The 23,719-nt window shown below is 48.0% G+C and overlaps 1 protein-coding gene across 2 annotated transcripts in view; it reads right to left on the reverse strand.

Moving 5' to 3' along the window:
• The window catches only part of dtna (dystrobrevin, alpha), a 709,829-nt gene that overhangs the window by 659,736 nt on the left and 26,374 nt on the right, over positions 1–23,719 (reverse strand). Inside the window, exon 1 of one of the 2 annotated variants that reach the window (XM_070892659.1) lies at positions 7,470–7,499. The exons of the other annotated variant lie outside the window; for it this stretch is intronic. The gene's annotated coding sequence lies outside the window, so the exon portion shown is untranslated. Of the gene's footprint in view, positions 1–7,469; positions 7,500–23,719 lie in introns of those variants that run through there. 2 annotated transcript variants of the gene reach the window in all.

Here is a 23,719-nt window from a genome sequence, read left to right on the forward strand (position 1 = left end):
TGACAGCCTGCAGTCACAATTGCCTATAGACTCTCTGCCAGGGCCCTCTACTGCAGTCTGTACTGAAGATGCGACTTGCTCCAGGCTCAAACACTGCCTTGTCTGAATATTCATCATGACACCATAGATTGTGGCTAGTGGACTCCTTCATCTCATGCACGGTCCTGGACCCCTCACTTATAGCCTCGACATGAGTTAAATACTTTGTGGAATCTGCCTTAAAATACATATGTCATGGCAACTTGACAAGTAGTACACATTGATGTCCATAATGATACACTAGACACTGCAAACAAGCTGCACATTTTTAAGTCCACCCCTTTTCTATTCACGAAGTCCATGGGACTCTACAAGGAGATTTAATGGTGATACAGGTCCTGTCAAAGACCCCTTCGATCTGGGGATATCCTGCCAAATGATAAAACTAGCTTGTATATTCCTGTTGTTTTGCTGCATTTATGGGGAAACAGGTGGGCATCTGTCACCTGTTTAATACAGCAGTGAACTGTAGATTTACTGTTATGGCACGTTTCTTCTAAAGAAAGATTTGGTGGCATGGAAACTGTGATTTTAACACTAAACTCTAGATATGAACACCTTGGTTTTGAAATGCGATACCGTGGGTATCTGCAGATTCATGCCTGCCTACGCTAATGGTGTTTTGCCATGTCTGGCAATAATTGGGCTCCCTCTACATCCTCATTATCCTTTTCCAAAAGGAGCATCAGTGAACCTTCTGCCACTGCCCCAGAGACAGTGGTGGTACGGATGAAAGACAGGTCGATAGTGCAGTCTTCTGGACCCACTTTCCCAACCATCAATTCGATGCAACTGGTGGGAAAGGGAAAGCTGTCCCAGTGGAAGGAAAAAGATTGGGGCAGGGAGACAGATAGGCCTCACTAGCCCATTTTTCACTGTTTCCACTGCTATCCTGGCCAATTTGAGACAGGATACCGGGAGAAAATCCAGCCCAAGATGTCATTATGTCGGGCCACTTGATTGTCCTGCTAGTTTACAATAATGTTCAAAATATTAGATTTGAGATAAACCGAAAAATCAGAGTTAAATCAGCATTAACTTGAGAAAGCAGAAAATACGATGGTCAGCCTGAGTGAGGAAACATGACAGTCGGGCACCCACTGAGAGTGAAGCACTCAACAATTAAAAAGAAAAGAACGACTTGCATTTATATAGAGCCTTTCATGACTACCGGACGTCCCAAAGCACTTTACAGTCAATTAAGTGCTTTTTAAAAGTGCAGTAACTGTTATAATATAGGAAACGCGGCAGCCAATTTGAGCATAGCAAGCTTCTGCAAACAGCAATATGATAATGACTAGATAATCTGTTTTAGTGATGTTGATTGAGGGATAAATATTGGCCAGGACACCAGGGATAATTCCCCTGCTCTTCTTCGAAATAATGCCATGAAATCTTTTACGTCCACCTGAGAGAGCAGATGGGGCCTCAGTTTAACATCCATCTGAAGGACTGATTAACAATTTATAAAACTTATATAACACTGTACAACTAGTCTAAAGGGGAAAAAAGTGCTGGTACATGGGAAATGATAACTGTGGGAATAGGATTTTATCTACAGTATTATTAAAACTGTTAAATAATACATATTTATATAAACTAGACATAAATATTAAGGCCCAGAAATGTCCTACCTTAACACCACAGGTTTAACGCTGGGTCCTAAGCTCGCTCTGTAAAGCGAGCATACAACAGGTGCTCTCAGCACTTCTTAAAGAGACACACACATCTTTCAGGTAAGTTTGCATTTAAACTTTTTTATTGAAGTACAGGTTTAACCTCCCTTATCCAGAACCCTCGGAACCTGGCCTGTTCTGGATAAGGGATTTTTCCAGACGAGGGGTGGTCACGTTAAACTGGATGGTACAGGTACTGAGCAAGGGGATATTGGGGCTGGCTGGCTTGGGGCTGGGAGTGCGGCAGAGATATCATGTAGCGGGGGGAGGGCGGTGGATCGTGGGGTCAGGCCCGCAATTGCGGAGAAAGGACTTCAATTTGTTCATGTCGAAGTTCTGCGCATGCGCCACCTGGTGGCCGGAAATGATTCTGGACGAGGGGTGGTTCCGGATAAGGGAATTCTGGATAAGGGAGGTTCAACCTGTAGTGGTTTGGTGCAATATATGTTAACAGTTTTGTAAAGTTTGCAGGGAGTGCTACTGTATGCGTGCAAGGCCCTGGATGCTAAAGGAAGGCCTCTGAGAAGACAGAAAATGCTGGAAACACTCAGCAGATCAGGCAGCATCCATGGAGAGAGAAACAGAGTTCATGTCTCAGGTCAAGATGCTGCCTGATCTGCTAAGTATTTCCAGCACTGTATGCTCTTATTTCTGATTTACAGCGTTCGCTCGCAATGGGAACAGGATTACACAGAAGGGGAGGATGCAGAAGAGGAGGAAGCAGAAGGCGGGATGCAACACAGAAAACTTCTTTCTGGCCAGGATATCCAAAATGGAATCATCCACCTCTGGTGCCAGTAACCACAACCCCAATTCCCCTTTCAACATTCGTCCCACACCTTACCTTCCCTCTGTTACTGACCATCACAGCATCCTCTTGGCCACAATGTTGAAATAAAAGCCACCACAAATCAAACTTTCCAATCCAAGTTTACACATCAATCCATCCAAAATGACATCAAGAAATTAATGAATCACCCTCATGCATTCCCTTAGTGACTGTCTTGTGTGTGCCTTTGCCTATCCTACTGATGTCACACAGTGCTACCCCAGTGGCTTCAGCATGGCTGGTGGAAGGCTGCTGACTTTCAGTGGGGGACACTGCGGATAGCCTTGCTGGACAACCTTGAAGAACTTGTGGCTGGGAATGTGAAATTGAGTGATGCGTTTCTTATTCTTCATTCTTCTCTTCCTCTTCTTGGTCAACCACTGGCTGGGCAGGCTGCATTTCTTGAGTGTGTGAAATCGGGAAGGCTCAAGGTGGAATTGTGGTGAGAGGAGGGTGGGAAAGTAAGAGGTGTATGCGAGAAGGAGGATAACACGTGAGGTTACCACCATCTTGTATCCTTTCAGTTCCACTGCTGGCCAAGGGCTCAGTCATGCCCCTGCCAAGAATGGCCAGCAGGAATGGGAAGTGTGCTTCATGTTTGGTACAGATTGTTGGTAGGTCAATTGATGGGGGGTCTTCCTGGCACTCAGTCTGGCCACTGGCCTGACGTTGAGCAGTGTGTGAGGCTAGTGGTGCAGTTGGTAAGAGACGATTTTTGAAGATGCATTCACTGACATTGACCACTGGTCTGAGGCCATGAAGCTTCTTTGGGCACTGGAATCAGGTCATGGGGGTGACACTGCTGGCAGTGAAGGCCTCGGTGATCTGGTCCCACATCCTTCTTTCTAGAGGGCCTCCTGGTCTCAGTGGGTAAAGGACCTCTTCTGCAGTGTTGACCCCTGCACAAAGCTGGAGTGCTGTGTGCAAAACCATGGGTGTCCCTTCCCTTGCTTGTTGAGCCATTTGTGTTAGTACTGAAGCACTTTTAGCTTTTTCCTCGGTGCAGAAGGTAATTCAGCTTCAAGAGCTGAAGACTCCCACTTGGGAATACTTTTTAATGTTAATTTTTTTTCAGAAGGCAGTTGAGCTGTGAGGGCTAAAAATTATCTATTTTTATATGATATTTTTATTTTTTTCCATTGAAAAAGGGACTGAACTGCTTTCAGAAATGGCAGCCTTGCTTTCAGAGCAGGCTGTTCTTGCTGCAATGATGTGATGGCCATATTACATTGGGGTGTCCTGCCGGGACTACCGCCACCGGAATGGCGTTGCATGGCAAGTTTAGCATTGGGCTAATGTTAATGAGCCACCAGAGCCAATTTGCTGGTCCTGCCAGTACCATTAATTGCAGCGGCCATTAACATGGACTTAATCACCATTTCTTGTAAAACATCAATGAATCACCACAAAAATGTCCATGACAGCTGTCGTAAAAACCCAACTTTTTCACGAATGTCTTTCAGGGAGGGAACTTACTTGGTCTGGCCTACATGTCACTCTAGTCCCACAATATATGGCTCACTTTTAATGACCTCTCAAACTGGGTTAGCAAGCCACTCAGATGAAAAATAACCACTAGAAAAAAAAAGAGTAATCAGACAAGTCTCACCGAGCCTCAGTACTGATGCCCAAGTTGGGAGAGTTGGCCCACAGACTAGTCAAGCAACAGCATGATGAAGATGTACTCAATGGTTGATGGGTGTTTTTGTAATAGGAAGGCCTTTCCCATTGAGGTTCCTCAGGGCTCAGTACTAGGTCCCTTGCTTTTGTGTTATATATCAATGATTTATACTTGAATGTAGGGGGTGTAATTAAGAAGTTTGCAGATGATACAAAAATTGGCCGTATGGTTGATAATGAAGAAGAAAGCTGTTGACTGCAGGAAGATATTAATGGACTGGTCAGGTGGGCAGAACAATGGAAATGGAATTCAATCCGGAGAAGTGTGAGGTAATGCATTTGGGCAGGGCAAGGGAATACATAATAAATGTTGGGACACTGAGAAGTGTAGCGCAGAGGGACCTTGGAGTGCATGTCCACAGATCCCTGAAGTAGTATGTCAGGTAGTTAAGATGGTTAAGAAGACATACGGGATACTTGCTTTTATTCGCCGAGGCATAGACTATAACAGCAGGGATGTTATGCTTGAACTGTATAAAACATTAGTTAGGCCACAGCTAGTATACTGCATGCAGTTCTGGTCAACACATTACAGGAAAGATATGATTGCACTAGAGAGGGTACAGAGGAGATAAATTTACGAGGATTTTAACTATGAGGAAAGATTGGATAGGCTGAGGTTGTTTTCTTTGGAACAGAGGAGGCGGAGGGGAGACCTAATTGAGGTGTATAAAATTATGAGGGGCCTGGATAGAATGGATAGGAAGGACCTATTCCCCTTAGCAGAGGGATCAGTAACCAGGGGTCATAGATTTACAGTAAATGGTAGTAGGTTTAGAGGGGATTTGAGGGGAAATGTTTTCACCCAGAGGGTGGTGGGGGTCTGGAACTCATTGCCTGAAAGGGTGGTAGAGACAGAAACCCTCATAGCATTTAAAAAGTACTTGGATATGCACTTCAAGTGCCATAACCTACAAGGCTACAGATCAAGAGCTGGAAAGTGAGATTGGTTATTATGTCTGTCCTTAGCCTGTTCCACTCAGTATGGTGGTTGTAAAGTCCTGTCCCCTCAGTACAGATTCACACGAGGTGCATAGTGAAGTCAAGGTCACTCAGGACCTGCACCTTTATTACACAGCTCTCGAATGCCACACTTGCCTGAGACCTGTCCTTGTATACCTGTCTGGGACAGGTATCCAGTGTCTCCTGCAAGTGCATCCCTGGTGGTAAGGTAAGCTTGTGGTTACAGGTCATCTCTGGTTACAATCATGTATAGCATGGTAAGATACAGTTATGTACAGTAGTGTGAGATACATGACAGTGGTAGTGCCACAGTACCAATGCTATTGTGCACAGACATGTCCACAACAAATAGGTTGGTGATAATCAAATCAAGCAGGTTATTTATTCTTTGTGTTGATTCCCCCTGTCTGACAGAGACCCAGTCTGGCATCGATACCTTTAAGGACTCAGGCAGCTTGTTCAGTGGTGATCACTGAAGACCCAGGCCCAGACTACATTTTGTATCCTTGCTTCCCTCAGGGCTTCCTTCAAGTAGTGTTCAGCTTGGAGATGTATTAATTCATTCACTGAGGGGGCAGTTGGTGGTAATCGGCAAGTATTCTGGGCCACCTTTGACTCTGAATCTCATGACTTCAGGTTAATATTCAGGACTCCCATGGTCACTCAAACCTGAATGGGTACCACAACGTCACTATCTCTGATAGGTCAAACCTTCTGGTGAGATAGGACTTACCTACACATGGTGATGGTGGAGTTTGAGATGTTGGCTGTTAGATACAACTCTCTGAGAATTAAAGAACCATAGAAATTTGCAGCACAGAAGGAGGCCATTCGGCCCATCAGGTCCGTGCCTGCCGACAAAGAGCTATCCAGCCTAACCCCACTTGTTAACAGCTATAGTTGCACTGGAACTAGCCGGCTCCCAATCCAAACTATTCCAGTGCACCTATAGCTGTTAACAAGCTCTAGATGAGCTTTATTTTCTTTCGGCATTTGTGTCATGACGCTCTACCCACAGGATGAAAATACATTCATTAGGTAAGCAAAACAATTAACTGCAAAATTGACAAAGATATTAGTATTTCTCACCAACTTACTCTCTTCTCTTTTTGATAAAACTTTAAACCATAAATTCAGCTGCGAATAATGCTCGTTACCGCCGGATTGCGGCGGCCATGTGGCGGAGTCGAGCGGCCGCCGATTTCTGGTCGAATGGCTGCTGCAAGCTAAATTCAACAGGGGGTATTTTATGGCGGTTCCCACTTCCACCCCACCTCTGCCGAGCAGCCGTGAGTGCGTCATCAGTGCGCGCACCGTCGGGATCCCCCACCTCCCTCGAAATTCAGCCTGAAAAATCTTATACCCGCCGAACGGTGCCCCGACAGCTTTTCTGTCGGTGGCCGCCGTTTTATGTCGGCCGGACTATTGTGCCCCATGGTTCGGCCGGACTGCCAATAGGCAGCCTGATGGATGCCAGGCCGCTGGCCCGGCCGAAACCCTCCCTCCCTGGTGGCCCAGTGGCCGATCCAAAACAATCACCGATTTAAGTTAAGGTGAGAGCGTGGTGACAGCAGTGGAGAATCTGTCCCGCTTCCACTTCTGCCCCTCAACAGCACTTACCGCCGCACTTCGGCCCCCATTATAACCGACTTCCTGGCCACTTCAAAAAAAACAAAGAGCTGAATTTCGAGAAAGAGGCGACCTCATCCAAGACGGCGGTAAAAACACTTTGAAAACTGTAGGTGCGCCAGTTATCCGGCGGGGCTGTATTTCGGCCCTGCAGTGTCTAAAATTGCGAAATATACATCTTCAGGTTATTGCCTGGTAACTAGCACTCAAAGAAAATATTTAAATGGAACAATACTATTTCCGTTTGTGGCACAGTTAGAATTTTTTTATATTGACAACCGAACTGGCTGATGAAATTTGGTAGCTTAATGGTTACAGAGTGGAGTCATAAATATTTTGATTTTAGACATAAACGTTATAAAAGAACAAAGATCTATTACTTGTATGGTCAGTTATCACCAATAAACCACTTTAACCTTGATTGGAATTTTGCCGGTGTTCAGCAGACAGGATCGGTGGTGGGTTGGCAGTTAAATGTGAATTAGAACATAAGAACATAAGAACATTGATTGACAGCGGGTTGGGAACCTGCTGTAAAATTGTGCACACCTGTATTTCCCGATGTCGGGTCCGCTTGCGCTGAGCAGACCCGACAGGCAGTGGCGGGGAGCCAATTTAAATGATTAGTGGCTTAACAATGGTTTTAACCTTACCTTTTGAATTTGACAGCTCGCCCACGGGCATCATGCTGTTGTTAGACCACGTCTGTGAAGCTGAGGTGGGAGGTCAGTGGCCACTGAATCAGCTGATGAGTTGACAAGTTCAAATGTCAAGTAAAAGCTACCACCAGCCACAATTTGTTCCTCACTGCATTTCCACAACAGATTCGGAATGTTGCAAGTCTTTACACAAGTCTCCATCCAGTCTGACCTCATTACCTCTCTCACCTTTGACAGGTTGCTTCTGTCATCTCTACTTCACCTCCCATCTATTCCATCAGCATGGATGCCCTTTATACTCTCTCATCTTGGTCCTCAGGATCCCACCATGATCAGCTCTAAAGATCCATGGACAGATTGTCAGGGGTCACTGACTTCTTCACAAAGCCTCAAACACTGGTGTGGGCAATTATTTGGGCAGGAGGGCCACTTACCAAGTTTTGGTGAGTGCTGAGGGCCGCCCACCAATTTTCCACCAATTGTGTGGTCCTGCGCAGGCCACACCCACCGCTGGAAGAGATACTGCGCATGCTCGACTGCATATTGGCCGGCCACTCAGCAAATTTAAAGGGACCGCGTGCGAAAAAGAGAGGAAACATGCGCATAAACATTGCATAAACATAAATTCAGATCATAGTCCGTTGCTATCTTACATACACATCGATTCGATATTGCTTAGAAATTAATCAAAGATAAAAATTGAAAAAGGTATTTTCTGGTCTCTGTGATTCAGTGCTGTGAAATAGAACTCTACCCTCTTTAGAGCCTGTGTCAGTATGAATATCCCACCTCAGTCATCCTTATGCCCCTCTGCAAAGGTTACTAATGCCGTCCCAATTGGTGCCAGATGAGAACTTCGCTGCCGTCGTACTCCGGATACCAGGAGAGGAAAGATACAGTGCCAGGCACTTTCTTCGGTAAAAGATTTGTGGAGATTAGCAGCCAGGACTCCGCTCTAAAATAGATAGGGCATATTCGAGTACACAGCGCATTCTGGGTACAGACGTCCGCTATTAGGGCCCAGACTCACAGACCAGATCCTTTTAAGATCAGGCCAGGGAGAATCGCTTTTGCAAATTATTAATTTGAATGAAGTATTACTATGTTTTTTCTTTGGCTGCAGTTCAGGTCTGTCTCTGACCCATGAGAGTGAAAGTAGATAAACGAATGTGCAGCTCATGCTCCGGCTCGCGTTCTATTTCTGTCCCATCTAGTGGGCCGGATAGAATGACTTGGCGGGCTGGATATGGTCCACGGGCCGTATTTTGCCCACCACTGCTCTAACACATATTACGGACTGTAGGGTACCAATGATTAAAGGCATTCTGAGATGCAATATGTTTTGCATAAAGTGTTAAACTGTCCTTTTCAAAGGCAATTACTTGTATCCACAGATTAAAGAATGAAACACATAGGGGGAGAAATTTGTTTGGGCCGCTAGGAAATTTTGAAAATTTAGTGCCAAGCGCTAAGGATTCTGAAGTTCTTCTAAATTGGGCTTTAGCGCTCCAGGAAAGAAGGGGAACAGCAAATCAAGATCTAATGACCTGAGTGGGGCGCTACCACTAAAGTGCTACCGAATTTCAGGTGAATTGCATTCAGCAATCACCCTTCAATCCTTCACACTGGCTCATTCCAGCTCTTAAAAGGGGAGATTGTATCAATGTGTAGTTGCTCATTTTCAGTATTCCTGGAACTGAAGTCAATCTGCGAGCAAGTGAAACATCCCATGCTATGGCTGCCCCCAATCCAACTCCCAGGGAGAGAGCTTGTCGCTTCACTGATGTTGCATTAGAGACATTGGTAGCTGCAGTGGAGCAAAGGAGGGAAGCTCTGTACCCAACCAGTGGAAGGAGGCCATTGCCCCAGGTCTTCAGGGCAATGTGGAGGAAAGTGGCGGAGGAGGTCTCAGCCAGTAGTGTCGTGCAATGCAGCTTGACACTGTCGTAAAAATTTCAACGACCTCAGTCGAGTGGTCAAGATGAGTATATGCTTCAACAGGTCCCGCATAGCAGCATCTGAATCTCTGTCTGTGCACACTGCGCAAAGCACCACTCCCTCACCACTCAGCCACCAAACATCTGCACCTACTCAAACTCACGCCTCGCCTACATTATAGAAACATAGAAACACAGAAACATAGAAAATAGGTGCAGTAGTAGGCCATTCAGTCCTTCGAGCCTGCACCACCATTCAATAAGATTGAGGAACTCTGCAGACCAAGTCTCCCGCTATTCTCAGTGCCTGCAGAGTGCATCAAGGGCCTTAAAATTTAACAAGGAATCAGTGACAGGAACTCTAATGTGGGTTGGAGACACAGTTGGTGAAATTGGTCTCGGGCTGTTTGAGGTGTTAGTGAATTCTCAGCTCCTCTGTCTCCCTCCCACTGTTTGGGGGTCTATAATACATGCCCAGCAGTGTGATCGCCCCTTTTTTTATTTTTCAATTCGACCCATATGGCCTCATTTGATGATCCCTCTAACATATCATCCCTCCTCACGGCTGTAATAGTTTCTTGAATCAGTACCGCTGCCTGCTTTCCTGCCATTTTGACCTTCTTTGAAAGTTTAACTTTAAGTATGGGGGCAGTACTGTCAATGCCATACCTTTTGCGAGTGTTCTGCATCATTGTGCTACATAGGAGACAATTGATTAGAGCTCATCACATCAGGAACATCAGAGCCTGTAGGCTGCTAGGCAGGAGGCCTTCACACCTCGACAATTTCGAGTCAGGTGTTCGTACCTGGACCTGAGTGATGCAGATTGTGTCAGAAGGCTGCAATTCTGCAGGAGACGTTATCCGTGAGATCTGAGACCAGACCTACAGCCGAGAAACGGCAGGTGGACTGCTTTGTCAGTTGAAGTGAAGGTTACAGCTGCACTTTCCTTCAATGCCTCCGGATCGTTTCAAGCTACAACTGGAGATCTGTGCGCCATCTCTCAATGTGCAACACATGTCTCCATTCGCCAGGTCACGGCTGCACTGTATGCGCGGAGGTATGACTTCTTCAAGTTCCCAATGGTCACCCAAGCAATCCATGTCAGGGCTGTGGGTTTTTCAAGGATTGCTGGCTTCCCAAAGGTACAGGGCTGCATTGATTCTACCCACATCGCCTTGTGAGCACCTTTGGAGGATGCCGAGCTGTTCAGGAATAGAAAAGGCTTCCACTTCGTGAATGTGCAGCTCGTGTGTGATAACATGCATCGCAAAATGTCAGTCGATGCAAGATACCCTGGCAGCACCCATGATGCATTCATCCTACGCGACAGCGTTATATCTGACATGTTTGAGCAGCAGCCAGAAGGGCAGAGCTGCCTACTGGGAGACAAAGGGTACGGCCTTGCCACCTGGCTCATGACACCCCTACGCGTAACCTGGACGGAAGCTGACCATCAATAAACATTTCGCACATTACGATGCGCAGCATCATAGAGAGAACCATTGGCATCTTGAAACAGCGTTTCCAATGCCTGGACCATTCCCCTGAGATGGTCGGTCACTTCACTGTTGTGTGCTACATGCTGCATAACTTAGCCATCATGAGGCAGCAGCAGCTGGTAGTGGAAGAAGACCCACCTGCGGTGAGAGTGGCTGATGATAATGATTTGGAAGATGCAGGTGATGAGCAGGAGAAGGAGGTGGAGGAGGACAACGACGAGGATGAGGAAACCATGGAAGTGCCTGAGGCCGGAGCATGAGTTCGGAGGAGGGCGGGCCATCGTGCTCCTTTAACGATTGCTCGAACCTTGCGCCAGCAGCTCATCCGTGAACGCTTTACTGATGCCTGAGGGCTCAGCGACAACTATTCTGCATGGACATGTTTCTTTTTTGGAGCTGTTCCTAAATGTTGTGTTGTGTTAATGGAACATGATTCAGTTTTAATGTAAAATATATTTTATTCAAAAGTTTACAATGTACTTAACTTTAGTGTAATAAAATTATTCTTGTATCAAACTTTACTTTAATATGACTCTTTAAGATCACTTAAAAACTTTAAGATCACTTATAAAGTTGTAAATTTACATAACTTACAAAAACTTTCAATTTGAAAACAGTTACAACAGTAGCATCAACAGCATCAACAACAACAACAGCAGCAGCTAAGAAAGGCTGTACCCATCTCTCATCCCCCTAAGTCTAACACCCCCCTTGGTCTTGGACTGTAGGTGGTGGTGCACTGTTTTTGGGCTGGATATCGAGCTTATTCCTTCTAACATCTCGGTGAATGTGCACTTCTTAGTGGTGGTGGTGGGAGTGGGGTGGGGGGGGGGCGGGATCAGGTGTTAATGTGGAGGGCCCGGCTTGGGGCTCTTCAGAGGCTGGTGTGGGGATTGCAGTGGGAGTGGCAGTTGATTCTGTCAATGGGCGCATGGTCTGGGTATGTTCCCTTATTGCAGTAGCTAACTCACACATGTCCTCCCTCATGCACCCAGAGAGTGTCTCAGTGGACTGAAACATTCCCTCCCTGATGGCCTGTGTCATTACCAGTGTCATCTTTTCCACTACTTCCGACATTCCCTCCCTCATGGCCACTGTCGTTCTTTCCACTACGTCTGACATTCCCTCCCTCATGGACACTATTCCCGCACTGATGTTCCCGGATATCGTTCCCATTTTCCGTACCATTACTGTTACTTCTCCCGACAGTCCAGTTACCTCATCACTCACCCCACTTTTGATGTCCAGGAGTGATCGGGTAAGGTCAATGCTCACCCCACTCAATGCCATGATCTGAACCACATCTGTTGCATCCTGCATCTCAGGAGAGCATGGTCGAGTTCTCCTACTCCTCACCCTGGGTCTGCCTCACGGCATCCCAGTGGGAGGCGCAGGCTCAGATGGTGGGGCCATGGGTGTTCCATGTTGCATCCCACCACCGCTGGGACCCGCAACCTCGGATATTGGGGCCCTGGGTGTTCCATGTTGCATCCCATCACCACTGGGACCCGCAACCTCGGATATTGGGGCCCTGGATGTTCCATGCTGCATCCCACCACCGCTGGGACCCGCAACCTTGGACGTTGGGAAACCATGGAATGTCGCATCTGAACTCATACTACTAATCATGGATTGGTTGAAACCAAGGAATGTCGCACCAGAACTCAAACCACTCGGCACGGAAGGGGCTGCCAATGCCAACTCCGTTAACGCGACCTCCTCAAGATTCAGTAGAACAGTGTGGCCTTCATCCATCTCCATCGCCTCCCCCTCACCCCCATGTTGATCTGGAGGGTTGGCTTGGAAGATGTTCTCGTGCTCAGGCTCGTCCGCGTCCGCGTCTGAATCTTCTTCTGGATCTTCAGAATTGGCATCAGGTTCTGCAAAATATAACAGAACAGTCAAATGGTTAGCAGCAGAGGAGGGGGCAGGATGGGTGGCATGGGTAGGCTCACACATAGCAGGCCAGGCAGCAGGCTGTTTTGAAGGGCCACGATGAATTTTCAGGGCTTACCCTCTCCCTCATGTGTGGGCCCAGCTTGTGCAGTACTGATTCCTACCTGGAGAAAAACACTCACCAAAGCAGTGACCCTCTCTTCCAAGGGCGTCAGTAAGTGCAGATTTGGCGGGCCTCCTCCTGTTTGAGTTCTTTCCCTTTTGTTGTGTGCCACTTTCCTCTGCAAAGATGAAAATGCAACTTTTTAGAGAGAGTGTTTTTCTGCTGGGTGGGACATATACAGCTGGTCACATTTACAATTGCATTGAATAAATGAAAATATTACTTACACTAACGACTTGACCAAGGTCCTGCCATTTCTTTTTACACTGGCTTCCAGATCTCCTGGTGTTCACCAATGCGCAGAAATCTACTTTAACTTGGTTCCAGCATGTCTTCATTTCTTTGGGCAGCACTTTTGTGCAACCTCTGCTGGTATCCAGCTCCTGCCATCTGTTCTCAATGACATTAACTCGTACCTCCACTTCGTCATGCAAGAAATTCTTTGCTCTTGGTGCTCGTTGTGGCATTGCTACAGCTGCAGCTGCTCTGAGACACTCACAGCACTTTTCCAATGCTCTTAGACACACAGTGATTTTGAAATACAGCACTCCTTCTGGCACTTCTGCTGGCATGCAGCACTGATATTAACCAGCAGAGCGCTGCTTCTTGAATTCAGCAGTTCATTTTGTTCCACAACGCACCTTCTGGCACCAAAACACAAGCAGCTACCTAGCTCTTTAAAAATGGCCAATTGCCAACTTTCAGCACTACTGCGCATGCGCGGACCTCGGCACCGGACTCCACTGCGCATATGCAGACGTCCCGGCACAGTTTTCGGCACAGGACGCTGGCTCCACCCCCGACTTGATTGGCCACACTGCGCGACCACAGGGAGGAGGCCGGACATCGGCCAAAGTGGGAAGGAAATTCTTCAGCGCACTTCGGAATGGAGAAAAGCGGCGCAACTCCGGTAAGTGCGCCGAAAAACGGGCTGGGCTAAAATTGAGGCCATCCTCTCTGCATCTACCCTGTCAAGCCCCCTCAGAATCTTATACAGTTCAATAAGATCACCTCTAAGTCTTCAAAACTCCAATGTGTGTCGGCTCAACCTTTCTTCATATGACAATCCCTTCATCTCAGGAATCAACATACGAACATAAGAAATAGGAACAAGAGTAGGCCATACGGCCCCTTGAGCCTGCTCCGCCATTCAATAAGATCATGGTGAATATGATCATGGACTCAGCTCCATTTTCCCGCCCGCTCCCCATAACCCCTTATCATTTATTAAACTATCTATTTCTGTCTTAAATTTATTCAATGTCCCAACTTCCACAACTTTCTGAGGCAGCGAATTCCAGAGATTTACAACCCTCTGAGAGAAGAAATTCCTCCTCATCTCTGTTTTAAATGGGCGGCCCCTTATTCTAAGGTCCTCTAGTTCTAGTCTCCCCCATCAGTGGAAACATCCTCTCCGCATCCACCTTGACAAGCCACCTCATAATCTTATACGTTTCGATAAGATCACCTCTCATTCTTCTGAATTGCAATGAGTAGAGGCCCAACCTATTCAACCTTTCCTCATAAGTCAACCCCCTCAACTCTGGAATCGACCTAGTGAACCTTCTCTGAACTGCCTCCATAGCAAGTATATTCTTTCGTAAATCTGGAAACCAAAACTGCATGCAGTATTCCAGGTGTGGCCTTACCAATACCCTGTACAAGACTTCCCTGCTTTTATACTCCATCTCCTTTGTACTAAAGGCCAAGATTCCATTGGCCTTCCTGATCACTTACTGTACACCTGTATACTATCCTTTTGTGTTTCATGCACAAGTACCCCCAGGTCCCGCTGTACTGCAGCACTTTGCAATCTTTCTCCATTTAAATAATAACTTGTTCTTTGATTTTTTTTCTGCCAAAGTGCATGACTTCACACTTTGCAACATTATAATCCATTTGCTAAATTTTTGCCCACTCATTTAGCCTGTCTATGTCCTTTTGCAGATTTTTTGTGTCCTCCTCACACATTGCTTTTCCTCCCATCTTTGTATTGTCAGCAAACTTGGCTACGTTATACTCAGCCCCTTCTTCCAAGTCGTTGATATAGATTGTAAATAGTTGGGTTCCAGCACTGATCCTTGCGGCACCCCACTAGTTACTGGTTGCCAACAGAGAATGAACCATTTATCCTGACTCTCTGTTTTCTGTTAACCAATCCTCTATCCATGCCAATATATTACCCCCAAACCCATGAACTTCTTTCTTGTGCAGTAACCTTTTATGTGGCACCTTGTCAAATGCCTTCTGGAAGTCCAAATACACCACATCCACTGGTTCCCCTTTATCCACCCTGTCCCCTTCATAAATCCCCTTCAACCTTGTGAACCTTTCCTGAACTGCCTCCAGTGCAAGTATATCCTTTTTTAAATAAAGCCAAAACTGTCCGCAGTACTCCAGGTGTGGTCTTACCAACGCTCTGTGCAGTTGTAGCAGAACTTCCCTACTTTTATATTCCATCCCCCTTGCAATAAAGGCCAACATTCCATTTGCCTTCCTACTTAATTGCTGTACCTGAATGCTAACTTTTTGTGTTTCACGTACAAGGACCCCCAGATCCTTCTGTATCACCGCATTTTGTAATCTCTCTCCATTTAAATAATAATTTGCTTTTTCATTTTTCCCACCAAAGTGGATAACCTCACATTCTCCCTCATTATATGCCATCTGCCAAATTTTTGAAACTCACTTGGCCTATCTATGGGCCCAAGTTTCCACATGATTTGCGCCTGATTTTTAGGAGCAACTGGTGGAGAACGGACTATCTTAGAAATCGCAATTCTCCACATTTTTTTTTCTGCAGTTCTAGTCAGGTAGAACAGTTCTACTTTGGAGCAGAATTTTTTCTTCAAAAGGGGGCGTATCCGGCCACTGACGCCTGATTTCAAAGTTTCCACAGTGAAAACGTACTCCAAACTAAAGTAGAATGGAGCAAGTGAAGATTTTTGTAGAACTGAAAAAACCTGTTCTACACATTAAAAAATCAGGCGCAGGTTACAAATTAGGCGTCCAAAACGAGGGGGGAAGGGGGGGGGGGAAAGGGAAGTCATTAAATTCTACAATCAATCCTTATTTATACTTCTACAAATATTATACAAATAAATCCAACCTGAATAAACATTAAAAAGCAAAGAAAAGATTAAATAAACCATCTTCCTACCTGTGTGAAAGTGCTTCAGCCATCGTTCGTTCCCGTGGGGGGTGGGGAAGGAAATCGCTGTTTGTTGCCGTGGAGGGGAGTGAGGGGGAGGAAACTGCCGTTTGTTGCCGCCGTGGAGGGGAGGGAGGGGGAGGAAACTGCCGTTTGTTGCCGCCGTGGAGGGGAGGGAGGGGAAGGAGACAACGGTTTGTTGCCGTGGAGGGGAGGGAGGGGAAGGAGACAGCGGTTTGTTGCCGTGGAGGGGAGAGAGGGGAAGGAGACAGCGGTTTGTTGCCGTGGAGGGGAGGGAGGGGAAGGAGACAGCGGTTTGTTGCCGTGGAGGGGAGGGAGGGGAAGGAGACAGCGGTTTGTTGCCGTGGAGGGGAGGGAGGGGAAGGAGACAGTGGTTTGTTGCCGTGGAGGGGAGGGAGGGAAAGGAGACAGTGAGAAGGGAAGCCTCAGTGCTGATGTGCTGATGGTAATGTGCTTTTATTAAAAAATGTTCAAAAATTAAACAGCTACATGGCCGAGTGCCAATGTTTTTTTCACACTGCGCGTGCGCGAACGCTCCAACGCGCACGCGCAGCGTTGCCGGCAGGAAAAAAACTAATTTAAATAGTACCCGCCCCCTCCCACTTACAAAATCGGCGTGAGTGTAGGCTCCGCCCCCCTGGGCGCCGCGTCAAATAGACAAGGAGCTGCAAAGCACTCGAGAATAGCACGTTTTTTTTCTGGCGCCGTTTTAGGCACGAAAAACGGGCGCCCAGCTCGGAGGGGCGCCCGTTTTTTATCCTGTGGAAACTTGGGCCTCGTATCCCTTTGTAGATTCTGTGTGTCCTACTCACAACTTGCTTTCCCACCTAACTTGGTAACAGCAGCAAATTTGGTTACATTTCACTCAGTCCCTTCATCCAAGTCATTAATATATATTGTAAATAGTTGAGGCCCCAGCACTGATCCTTGTGGCACCCCACTTGTTACAGGTTGCCAAACTGAAAATGACCCTTTTATCCCAACTCTCTGCTTTCTGTTGGTTAGCCAATCCTCCATCCACGCTAATATAATTCCCCAACCCCCTGAGCTCTTATCTTGTGCAGTAACCTTGGGCCCAAGTTTCCACATGATTCGCGCCTGATTTTTAGGAGCAACTGGTGGAGAACGGACTATTTTAGAAATCGCAATTCTCCACAATTTTTTTTCTGCAGTTCTAGTCAGGTAGAACAGTTCTAGTTTAGAACAGAATTTTTTCTTCAAAAGGGGGCGTGTCCGGCCACTGACCGCCTGATTTGAAAGTTTCCACAGTGAAAACGTACTCCAAACTAAAGTAGAATGGAGCCAGTGAAGATTTTTGTAGAACTGAAAAAACCTGTTCTACACATTAAAAAATCAGGCGCAGGTTACAAATTAGGCGTCCAGAACGAGGTGGGGGGGAGGGAAGGGGAAGGGAACTCATTAAATTCAACAATAAATCCTTATTTATACTTCTACAAATATTATACAAATAAATCCAACCTGAATAAACATTTATAAGCTACGCAAAGATTAAATAAACCATCTTCCTACCTGTGTGAAAGTGCTTCAGCCAGGGAGAATTCTGCAGCCGTTCGTGCCGCTGAGCGGGAGGGGGAGAGAGAGAGAGAGAGAGAGAGAGGCGGAGAGGGGGAGGGAGAGAGGGAGGGAGAGAGGGGGAGAGAGAGAGGGGAGGGAGAGAGAGAGAGAGAGAGAGAGAGAGAGAGGGAGGGAGGGAGGGGGAGGGAGGGAGGGGAGGGAGAGAGAGAGAGGGAGGGAGAGAGAGAGGGGTGGCGTCGGGTCGGGGAACAGGAGCGCGGGTCGGGTCAGTGGGGGGCGGGAGCGGGTGTCGGGTCTCGGGTCGGGGGAGGGTGCGGGGGGTGGGGAGCGGGTGCCGGGTCTCGGGGCAGGGGGGGAGCGGGTGTCGGGTGTCGGGGCGGGGGGGGAGCGGGTGTCGGGTGTCGGGGCGGGGGGGGAGCGGGTGTCGGGTCTCGGGGCGGGGGGGCGGGTCTCCGGTCTCGGGTCAGTGCGGGGGGGGGGGGGGAGCGGGTGTCGGGTCTCGGGGCGGGGGGGGAGCAGGTCTCGGGTCGTCGGGGGGGGGAGCGGGTGTCGGGTCGGGTCTGGTCGGGGGAGGGGGGGGGGGAGCGGGTGTCGGGTCGGGTCGGGTCTGGTCGGCGGGGGGAGCGAGTGTCGGGTCGGGTCTGGTCAGGCGGGGAGCAAGAGCTGGCCGTGGGAGGAGCCCCAGTGAGGCCATTGGGCCAGGGCTAGGGGCTGCGTGCTTCGGGCCCCTCCCACACAGTTCGGCGCCTGGAGCTACTGCACTTGTGTGCCGACTGTAGCGCGCATGTGCAGAGGTCCCGGCACTGTTTTCAGCGCCGGGACCTGGCTCCGCCCCCCCCACAGCTCGTGCTGACTGCGCCAAGGGCCAGAGGACCTGTAAGTAGGTGCAGACTACCGAGGATTTTTTTAGGCGCCGTTTTAGGCGCGAGAAACGGGCGCCCAGCTCGGAGGGGCGCCCTTTTTTTTTTCTTGTGGAAACTTGGGCCCCTTGTATGTGGCACCTTATCAAATGCTTTCTGGAAATCCAAATACACAACATCTACTGGTTCCCCTCTATCTACCCTGCTCGTTACATCTTTAAAGAACTCGAGCAAATTTGTCAAACATGATTTCCCTTTCATAAAACCATGCTGACTCTGCTTGACTGCATTATGATTTCTAAATGTCCTGCTATACTTCCTTGACGCGAGTCTTGTGCCTTTATGCTTTCAGATAATCAGCAACCAGAAGACCAGCCTGTCCCTGAGCCCCCCAATGAGAGTGACGAAAGAGAAGAGGAGGAGGACTCAAGCACCGTGTCACTGCATCTCTCACTTGCAGGCTTAACCTCAGAGACTGGCACTACGCGATCATTAGAGGCAAGCTTAGTAGAGGGGTCTGCACTGGGTGATGCACCAGGGACGAGCGGGCTGCAGCAAGGCAAAGGGGAAAGGGTAGCTTGGGAGCCAACTCTCCAGAGTGGGAGTTTGCACACGAGTTCTGTTGCATGGGAATCAGATGAGGACCTTAATGAGGAGGCGTTCACAACAAGGATGATGGCCATGCACTCTGAGATGATAGGTGCAATGGCAAGGGTGCCCGAGAGCTTCTCAGCAATGGTAAGGAAAGTGGAGCAGTCTGTCTCCAACATTGCACAGAGCCCTGTTCACTCCATGGAGTCTATCATTTCCAATCTGCATAAGATGGTGGACTCCCAGCAAGACCGTGGGGACCCAGACCTCATGACACATGTCATGGGTGACGTGGCAGCTGCCTTTGCAGCACAGGCGGCAGCAACGCAACGTCTTAGTGCTGTAATGCAGACAATGGTTGCTGGCATCGAAGCTCAGACTGCACTCATGCAATCTCAGCTGGATGCCACTCAAACTCTGACTGCTGCCATCGTCACTGGGTCCACCATAGTCGACCGGGGATCTCACGGTGTCACAGCAGGCCACCAATCTGTGCTCCAGCAGATTGCTGGGATGCTGAGTTGCAGCCTTGGGGTAGTGACAGTGGGTCAGTGAAACAGGAACCAGCTGTCCTCTCTCAGGATGATAGCATTCCTGAGCCCACCACTGCCACTGCGCCATTGCACTTGTTGCTGCCTGTCATCCAGTCAGAGCAGCCTGCTGCTGCCCAGCCTGAGCTGGTGCAGTCTGCAGCCGGGCCTTCCAGGCCCAGAGCTGGTCGTGGGCATCCTGCAAGGCCATCTTTCGTCTCTGGCCCTGACACTCAGCAGCATTCCAACAGCCCTGCTGCAGCCACTGGGGAGACACTACGTAGGAGCAGTAGAATAGGTAAAAGTAGTGTTAAGAGGGGATATAAGGTTTTGCACTAGGGTGAATAGTAAATGTAATTGTATATGTATATATTGTTGATGTTTACGGATAAAATTTTAATTGGAATGTTGCATATTTGGTGCTCTCTCTCATTTCAGTTTTGGGGCTGTAGTATGGAATGATAAATTGATGTAATGATGGGGACGTGCAGAGCAACCGGGAAATGGCCTGGAATTCACTGGAATTAAATGTTGCTGCTCCTGTTCCTGTCCACCTCATGCTCGTCCTCCTCCTCCTCCTCCTCCTCCTCCTCTCATCCTCGCGAGGTGGTGGAGCTATGCCTGGTGGAAATGGCTGTGCCTTCATGATGGCCAGTCTGCTGCATGCTGCACAGCCAACGACAAAAAGAGACACCCGCTCAGCCGAGTACTGGAGGACTCTTCCCGAGTGGTCAAGGCAGCGGAACCGTTGCTTCAGCATTCCGATGGTTTGCTCACTGATGTTCCTGGTGGCAACATGGCTCTCATTATATGAGTGCTGGGCAGGAGTGTTGGGGTTGCGGAGGAGAGTCATGAGCCAGGTGGAGAGCAGATAGCCCTTGTCTCCCAGCAGCCAGCCACGAACTTGACGTGGTGGCTGAAAGAGAGCTGGTGCACCGGTCTGGCGCAGGTTGAATGCATGGTAGCTGCTGCCAGGACAGCGGGCATTGAAGGTGAGGATTCGGCGTGTGTGGTTGCACACCAACTGCACATTAAGTGAGTGGTAGCCATTCCGCAAAGCGACATGTGTACAGTCAATGGCGCTCTGCACCATGAGCTAGCCTGCTATTCTGGCAAAGCCACATGCACGCTCGTGCTGCTTCTGTCTGGTGATGGGAAAGGAAATGTAGCCTCCCCTCCTTCTGTAGAGAGCATCTGTGACCTCGCGGATGTAGCAATGGACGGCAAACTGGAAGATGTTGGCGAGGTATCCTTTTGCACACTGGAAAGATCCACTTGCGTAGAAATTGAGCGCAATGGTGACCTTGACTGCCACTGAGAGAGGCTGGTCTGAGGCTCGAGGTCTGGTTGCAGGACGTGGCAGAGCTCTGTGACCATGTCCTTGCTGAAGCGCAGCCTTCAAACACACAATTTCTCAATGAACTTGATGTAGGAGAACTGCTGCTGGAATATGCTGGAAGGGCAAGGCCTGCTGTTGAGAGTTCTGCTGGCCCCCCTACCTCTGGCAACATTTTGCAGTCTTTCTCTGTGCCTCAGTTGCCTTCGACAGTGATGCTGGAGGGCGAAGTCCAGTGCCAGCACATCGCCCATGAAACGATATAAATGTTGGACTTTCAAATCTGCCCTCAATTAAAGTCACGAGTCTTTATGAGCTAGAACACTCCTTCAACTGCAAATCGCTTAAATCAGTCAAAAGGCCTGTCTGCCTATGTGAAACTAAGATGGAACCATTATTGGCCGACTAAAAATAAACCGATGCTGGCGCCTTTAAATAGCACTCCTCCAGCTGACATCTGACTGTAACCCAACTGCTGAAGCTGTCGTTGTTAGCACCAGGCGCACAACTAGGGGGAGACAGCCAATTTTTCTCCCGGGTTATTACTGGTGTGCAGCAGAACGGAACGCAATTTCTTACTGCCGCCGCAAAACCCCAGTCAAATTTAGCGGCTCTGTTCTCGTCGCGCCCAGTCGCAAACTCATTTGCGTCCCGTTAGCACCTCGCACCCAAAGTAGCACAATTTCTCCCCCATAGCCTCCCATTGTCCATGACACATATTCAATTCAAGGTACATTCCCTCATACTTTCTTGAGTGAGCTATTGCTGACTGGGTGCATAAAAAGTCAAGAGATGTAAAGCTGAGACACTAATTTCTACATAGAGAGGCGGAAAGGAACTCTTGCAATAAATACCAGTGCCTGCACAACATTGAATAGAATTTGTGTGTCATGTCAAATTTAACATGCTGAAAAACAACTCCACCTTCAAGGTGATGTTACCCCTGAAGAAAATTGTAGGATAACAGTACTGTCATCTAATAATTGAGGTAGGTGCTCATCATGTCTTGGCTTATTACTATGAGGAGGATCAGGTTTGTTCCTGAGGGGCCAATTAGCAGAAACACTTGGCCCAAGTTTCCACATGATTTGCACCTGATTTTTAGGAGCAACTGGTGGAGAACGGACTATCTTAGAAATCGCAATTCTCCACATTTTTTTTTCTGCAGTTCTAGTCAGGTAGAACAGTTCTACTTTGGAACAGAATTTTTTCTTCAAAAGGGGGCGTGTCCAGCCACTGACGCCTGATTTGAAAGTTTCCACAGTGAAAACGTACTCCAAACTAAAGTAGAATGGAGCAAGTGAAGATTTTTGTGGAACTGAAAAAACCTGTTCTACACATTAAAAAATCAGGCGCAGGTTACAAATTAGGCGTCCAGAACGAGGTGGGGGGGGAAGGGAAGTCATTAAATTCTATAATGAATCCTTATTTATACTTATACAAATATTATACAAATAAATCCAACCTGAATAAACATTTATAAGCAAAGAAAAGATTAAATAAACCATCTTCCTACCTGTGTGAAAGTGCTTCAGCCAGGGAGAATTCTGCAGCCGTTCGTGCCGCTGAGCGGGAGGGGGAGAGGGGGGAGGAGAAAGCCGTTCGTGCCGCTGAGCGGGAGGGGGGTGGGGGGAGGAGAAAGCGGTTTGTTGTTGTGGAGGGGAGGGAGGGGAAGGAGACAGCGGCTTGTTGCCGTGGAGGGAGGGGAGGGAGGGGAAGGAGACAGCGGCTTGTTGCCGCGCAGAGGAGGGGAGGGAGGGGAAGGAGACAGCGGCTTGTTGCAGTGGAGGGGAGGGAGGGGAAGGAGACAGCCGTTTGTTGCCGCGGAGGGGAGGGAGGGGTAGGAGTCAGTGAGAAGGGAAGCCTCAGTGCTGATGTGCTGATGGCAATGTGATTTTATTAAAAAATGTTCAAAAATTAAACAGCTACAAAGAACTACAAAAATGGCCGAGTGCCAATGTTTTTTTTCACACTGAGCATGCGCGAACGCTCCAACGCGCACGCACAGCGTTGCCGGCAGGAAAAATACTAATTTAAATAGTACCCGCCCCCTCCCACTTACAAAATCGGCGTGAGTGTAGGCTCCGCCCCCCTGGGCGCCGCGCCAAACAGACAATGAGCTGCAAAGCGCTCAAGAATAGCGCGTTTTTTTTCTGGAGCCATTTTAGGCGCGAAAAACGGGCGCCCAGCTCGGAGGGGCACCCGTTTTTTATCCTGTGGAAACTTGGGCCCACTGAGTGGTATGTGAAATACAGAATGTTAAGTCAAAATGTTGCAAATGCTGGAAAATTCACAGCATATCAGTTAGTATCTCTAAGAGAAAATACAGATTCTGATGTTTGGATATAACCATTCATCAGAACTTAAGACTAAAAGATAAACAGGCATTGTGGTAAGGTTGAAAAAATGAGAAAGAAGGGGAAAGAATCAACAGATACTCCAATCACAGAGAGGGAGTTAATAACCTGAATGGCCATTTCCCTGCTTAATGGGAAATTGTGAGATAAAAAAATCATCAGTGAAGTAATGGAGAGTCACAAAATGAACATCCCACTTCTGACATTTCCGGCACAGACATGATGGGCGAATGACCTCCTTCTGTGCAGTCAATTTCTATTATTCTATGAAATAAATAGTTAGGGACTTTTAAAAGGCTTCTAACAAGGTCCCACACAAAAGATTGGTGTCCAAAATCGAAGCACATGGTATTGGGGGTAATAT

This window comes from Pristiophorus japonicus, chromosome 1, assembly GCF_044704955.1.
Source record: "Pristiophorus japonicus isolate sPriJap1 chromosome 1, sPriJap1.hap1, whole genome shotgun sequence".
Taxonomy (NCBI): domain Eukaryota; kingdom Metazoa; phylum Chordata; class Chondrichthyes; family Pristiophoridae; genus Pristiophorus; species Pristiophorus japonicus.